The sequence below is a fragment of the Sminthopsis crassicaudata genome, chromosome 1 (genome assembly GCF_048593235.1).
Source record: "Sminthopsis crassicaudata isolate SCR6 chromosome 1, ASM4859323v1, whole genome shotgun sequence".
Taxonomy (NCBI): Eukaryota; Metazoa; Chordata; class Mammalia; order Dasyuromorphia; family Dasyuridae; genus Sminthopsis; species Sminthopsis crassicaudata.
The window spans coordinates 548,828,857-548,835,278 of record NC_133617.1 but is presented as its reverse complement, the minus strand read 5'-3'; the positions used below and the strand labels follow the sequence as shown (position 1 = coordinate 548,835,278).

Genomic DNA, 6,422 nt, shown 5'->3' with positions numbered 1-6,422 from the left:
ATAGTTGCATAGTAGATTGTAATCTCCCTAGTGCGGGACTGGGATACCCAAAATCAGTCCATTATTAGTTTTATCTCTCTATAACTAGTCATTCGTATTCATAATTACACTTCCAATGCCAAAATTATTGCAAATTTAGGCTTTTCAGTCTGTCCCCATCAAATTACAAGCCTAACCCGTTTTTGTGAAGCCAGTGTTGCAAACTTTTGCACAAGTAACAGCTTCCTGCACTGGGAAGATCTCATAAACTCAGAAATGAAGATAAAGGAAACACAAAAGATAGCAAGAAAATAGATTAAGTAGGAAATTACTTGGCCCAATATTTAGCACCATTAATTTATTGGTGATCCCTCTCACCTTGGCATCTTATAGAATTTGATAAAAATGTATGTGTTTGTCAACATTTTTCATCAAAATATTGAACAGAAAAAAGCCAAGGATAAGTAATCTACTGAAATCTTACAATTAGATGGTCATTAATTCATTATTCAGGATTCTTTGGGTGAAGCCATTCAATGAATTTTAAGTCTTCCACGTCCTAATATTGTTGAATCCACATCTCATTTTGTCTACAATGAGATCATGAGGATGGTAAAAATGTCTTTCTGAAATCTAACCATATTTTATAACATCATTTTCAAGATTTATAAATCCAATTCTGCTATAAAAAAATGTGAAGTTAAGTTACTTTATATTACAGGTTATGGTCTTCTTTATCCATCAAAATGGTGGGGACTTACTCCTGGGCCAGAGGTTGTCTCTCTGATTCTCCCAAGGCAAAATCATAATTTTTAACTGGACTCTGAGGTCTATTTCTTTTGTCTCCCACAACTATGGAATAGTGAATCAAGAAGTTTGTTCAATGCAAACCTCTCAATTCTCTTTGGGGAAGAGGTAATTGAAGTTGAGACATGCTTAGGATCACACGACTAGTGTCTGAGTTAGAATTTGAATACAGGTCCTCCTGACTCTAAGGCTTGTGCTCTGATCACTGCACCACTTATCTGCCCCTTCCATTCGTTTTTAAGTTTATTTTAAACTAAAATTATGAGAATTAATTTTTTTTAATATGAGAAAAAGTCTAATTCTAATTCAAAATTGCAGGTTGGAATAAGTAGGGAAGGAAAGAGGTAAAGAGACGAGCGAGGGAGGCAGGAAAGTGAGGAAAGGCAGCCAGGCACACTGAACTCGGCAGCTGCCGTAGGCGCAAGCTCAGGCTCAGGCTTGCCCACAGCCCACCAGCCTCTGCAAGCTGTCCAGTCTCAGCTGCTAGGGCCTGGGGCTGTGCTGACCTCCCAGTGCCCGGATCCCTCTTGAGAGGGCCAACTCAGATAGCTGCGGCTCCTGCTCTGGCTGAAGTAGCTGGCCTGGGGGAGTTTCAGTCGGAGCCAAAGCTGCGGTGCCACGAGAGGAGGAGGCCGAGGCCTGGGCTCCCACTGAGAGGATGTGAAGCTCAGGGCTCTGAGGATGGAAGAGGTTCGGACCAATTATCTCACAAGTTGGCAATCTCCAGGGTTTGTTTTAGATAGAGACATTATCCTATTATGATTCACAGGACAGTGTGTGTGCAAAGGGAGCAAAGGACGCACGGAGATGAAATTAAAGTCCGTCCAGCAGACAATGCAAGAAGGGAATTAATCATTTCAGGGGAGAAAAATTTATTTCTATATGAAAGATGTAGAGGCAGAGATAGCTGTTCTCTTTGAGCAGTATGAAAGCTTATTTTACTGACACTAGAACAAAAAAAAAAGGAAAAATAAGTGAAACCAATGAATCTCTGAAAACCAAAAGGTCTGAAATTCTCCTCTATTGTGACCTTTTAATGCAGCAAGTTCTTACCGTCCGAAAATTCGTCCATCATAATGACAGGTATTCATCCCCTAGTGGAGAGAATATGAAGGAAACTTCTTCTCCACTTGGTGCCACATAAAACTCATTCATCATCACGCTGGAAGAATGCCATGTTCAAACCAGGGATGTTTCACTTGCCTCATCCAGATCCTTTAGTTTCTTCAGTGTCGCCTTCAACAGTTCTATGATGAAACCCTTCATCAGCCATCCTGGTTCTCACAGCTCAGAGTCACATTGTAAAAGTACCAGGGCCTTCACTTCATTAGATCTCTCAGGAAGGAAGAAGAACCTACTCAGGTACAGAGTGAACTGATATTCTTCATGAAGACCTAAATAGATCTGTTCTCTGTTCAAGAAATATTTTCAGGCAGCTTGGTGGTACAGTGGAGAGAGTACCATCCCTGAAGTTAGGAGGACTTGAGTTTAAATTTGGTCTCAGAAACTTAACATTCCTAGCTGTGTGACCCTGGCCAAGTCACTTAATCCCAATTGCCTGAGCAAAAAAAAAAAAAAAAAAAAAAAAAAAAAAAATATATATATATATATATATATATACACACACATATATACACACACATATATACACACACATATATACACACACATATATACACACACATATATACACACACATATATACACACACATATATACACACACATACACATATTTGTGTGTGTATAAACAATTGATCACATATTTCTGCTGAACAGTGATCATATTGTCTTGAAGAAAAAAATGCATTTAATAAAAAAAGAAACAACTAATATCTTAACATATCTTTATAGCCTTAATATTAATGTTTATCACACCTACACATGCAACTTTCCATAATCATTTACATTACTTCAAGGAATAATTGCTAATGGGGCATTTAGATGAGAATAAATTCATTCCCCTTTTATATACTCTACTAGAAATGAAAAAGTGATCAAGAACTCAGATTTTACTGAGTTTTCTTCATTGCTAGACTGACTTCTTATAGTTTTGAGGGATTAACTTTTTTCACATGTCCTAAAGGAGAACACTGTTACAAAACATTAAGGTGCCACTCACAAGTAAAACATCCTTTAAAAACTATGAATAGATCACTTTAAAGATGTGAGCCAGTGAAGATGTATCCTTTACAAGGTGAAAAGCATCTACTAGAAATCTGAGAAGGACCCACCCTTTACAAAATGCAAATTAAACTTCTTTAACACCTCTTTTTTTTTTTTCTATTACCAGATCAAGGAAACTGAGGGGAACTCAATTAATTAGAGATTTTAAAATAAATCTCTCCCAGTTTCACACCCCAACCCATCCCTACTACTAAATAAATTGCATTTGATAATTTGTAAATTCCATTCCAGTTTTAATAATATATAATTTTAAAATGTGCATTGAACTTCTGTTATCTACAAAATATTTCACATTGCTGTGTCTGAGATAAATAGGTGAAATTATATACATATAGGATATGGAAAGTAAGGTTTAAAACTTTCAGTAGACAATTACGATTATGAATGAAAAAGCCTTGCCATTCCTAAACATGCGTTTCCCTGAAAAGAGAATATTGCATACTCTACTACAGCAGTGGAAATTCACATCACCTATTAGATTTTACCTTACTTTGATAATGTATTGATAATGTATTCAGCAATTAAGTCCCTTTAGGATTTATGATAAATAAGCAGGTCCAGCAAAAGAATTCTTCTGATTCCAGATTTCTCAATTGTTTTCATTGCTGCCCATACATTGTTATCTGGTAAAGAACCAGAAAAGGTGAAAGTTTAATGAGATAATCATGGAGCATTTCACTTTTTTAGAGTAAAACTAAGATAAATTCCTACAATTCAAACTAACCTATTTTACAGAGAAGGAGACTGAGACAGACAGTAATTAAATGACTTGCCCAGGATCACAACTATTTAGTGTTTGATTCAGGAATGTAGTCAGATCTAGTTGACTATGAGAAGAGCACTTTGCTGCCGGCATATGAGAAAAATGAGGTTTATAGAGGTGAAGTGGATGGGTGTTGAGGTCCCTTTAAGATTCCTTTCTAATTGCCCAACCCATGCTGACCTTGATTCACAAATCCTGGTCAAAGGCACCCTTTGAATATCCGGGCCCAGCCCCACCATCAGCTCAGCTTCCCCCAGCCCTCACCTGATCTGAGCTAACTGAAAAGCCCGCCAAGAACTTAGGGATACGGCCCATCATCTTCTAGGTATAAAAGAAATGAGCTGGAGCTCTCTCCTTGCAGGATCCCTCCCCACCAACACATGGTATACTTCCGACCATGTAAGGGTTCCTGCCCGCCCAGCGGCCACCTCTGGCCCTGGCATCTTTCTAACTGAGCTTTACTTCCAAATTTCTACAATAAACCTTTTATTTATCAATCTAGGTTTTCAGGCCTGTAAATTCATTTACAGGGGACACTGCGTCTCATGGGATTATCTTACTATCTATGCGCCGAGAAATGGGGTTCCCCCTTTCCTTTCCCTCATTACAGTGATTTTCAAAATCACATAGTAAATGTTAGTCAAAATTTGACCTCTTGCCAACTAACTCATAATCCAATACTCTTTATATTTACACTTTTTTGGTATGCATAAATAAAATTTCCAATAACCTTCCATTATCTCATAAACACATTCCAAAGAAAATTTGTATTCATAGAAGAGATAAAAAATAATACATTTTCAAAATATAAGGCAGGGCTTCTTCAACTTTTTCAACTAGTGACATATTTTCTCCTGAGAAATTTTTACATAATCTTGGGTATATAGGTATATAAAATAGATATACAAATCAAACATTTACTAATAACAAATCATAATTTCGTGACCCCCACATTCAGTTACAAGATCCCATATGGGATGGCAACCAATAGTTTAAAAAGCTTTGGTCTAAGGCACAGTGAAAAGAGGCATAAATTTGGAAAGAGTAAGATTTCTGTACAAGTCTTGTCTTTGAAACAATTAGTAGAAGGATTAAGCACTTCAGCAAATTACTTAATTCCTTAATGCCTAGGGTTATCTCTTTAAAATCTCACAAAGGAGTACTTTCACTATTGATCTCTAAAGTGTCATGGCCACAGGGGGACAGTATCAGTTATTCCAATCAGTAAGTTTCAGGGTGGAAATTTGGAATATTTTTCATCCTCCCCATCATAGCCAAACATAGGCTTCTCTACAAGAAAACTGCACTTCACTTTCTCTATATATCCTCTCTTTAACATATCTCTCTCTATATATATCCTCTCTTTAATACCTCCTCAATCTGCATTCATCATTCCTCTCTTTGTTCACCCTGGACCTCTCATGACTTCACTATAAATATTGCTTCCTCAGGGAGTTAGACCCTAGATAAAACTCAACAGCAGCTTTGCAACCCCAAATCTCTGTCTCCTACTCAATAACCCACATTTCTTCCCCATGGTTATAGAAGATGTACATCAATAGGTAAATGTAACCTTAAACTATGACTAATAACTAATAGCCACATTCCTCTTCAGTTTGTGTGGTAGAGTGAATTGCACAGAATAAATAAATTTGACCCCATATCAAACTAACCCAAATTCCAGTGTTGTTCTTCATACTAGTCTCTGGAAGATCAAATACTGAAGAAGGGGACAGCAAAAGATAAGAGGGAGATATAGTATCATGTGTGCAATAAGCATGAGCTTATTCACACTTTAGGAGAGAGTGAGAGTATATGATCCATGTGTTCACTAAAAATTGGACATGACTGAATGACTCAAAAACAATATAGATTATATTACAAATCTCATTTCCTTCAAAGTTACACCAATTCTGAATCTTCTTTCTTTCAAGTATAATGCCATCTTTTGAGTCACCCAGGTGCATGACTTTAGTGTCATTCTTAATTCAACATTCTCCCTCATCCCACCATCCCACATAGTCACAATATCAGATGTTGCTATTTTAATCTCTACTCCATCTACAATAATTCCCCTACACTCACATAGATGCTTTAGCTCAATGTTTAGCCCACAATGAAGGACTCAATAAATATTTGTTGACCCCCCCCTTTAGTTCAGGATATCATAACTTAGACTATTATAATAGACTTTTATTTTTTTCTCTACTTCAGGTCTCCCCCTACTCTAATACATCCTCAATACAGTTGTCAAAGTTTCTAAAGCTCAAGATAGTTCATATCAACATCCTCTTCAGTATTGTCTTTAGAATTAAACATTATTTCATCTTTAATTTTTCTTCTTTTCCCACCCCAATTTTCTTTTATGTGTTATTCTTTCCACCAAACAGAATGCAGCAAGTCCCTTGTGAGGTAGGGATTGACTTTTTGTTTGTTTGTTTGTATTTGTTTATCTATTTTTCCAAAAATTAACACTACACCAGACACATAATAAATGGTCTATTTATGTGTCTATTGTAAATTATATTTATATAACTTTTATAGTATATGCAACTGTTAGAACAATAGTACATTTATATAACTTAAAAGAAGAAAATATAATTGAGTGTGCTCATTTTATGTAATTGATTAGGTATATAGTCAAAGAAATCATTTGGCAATAAAATCATGTCTAATTTTAAAAAAAG

At 36.3% G+C, this 6,422-nt stretch overlaps 1 pseudogene; it reads left to right on the top strand.

The window, feature by feature from the left end:
• Positions 1-1,467: 1,467 nt before the first annotated feature.
• LOC141550869 (pleckstrin homology domain-containing family A member 3 pseudogene) overlaps positions 1,468-6,422 on the top strand; it is a 134,990-nt pseudogene continuing 130,035 nt past the window's right edge.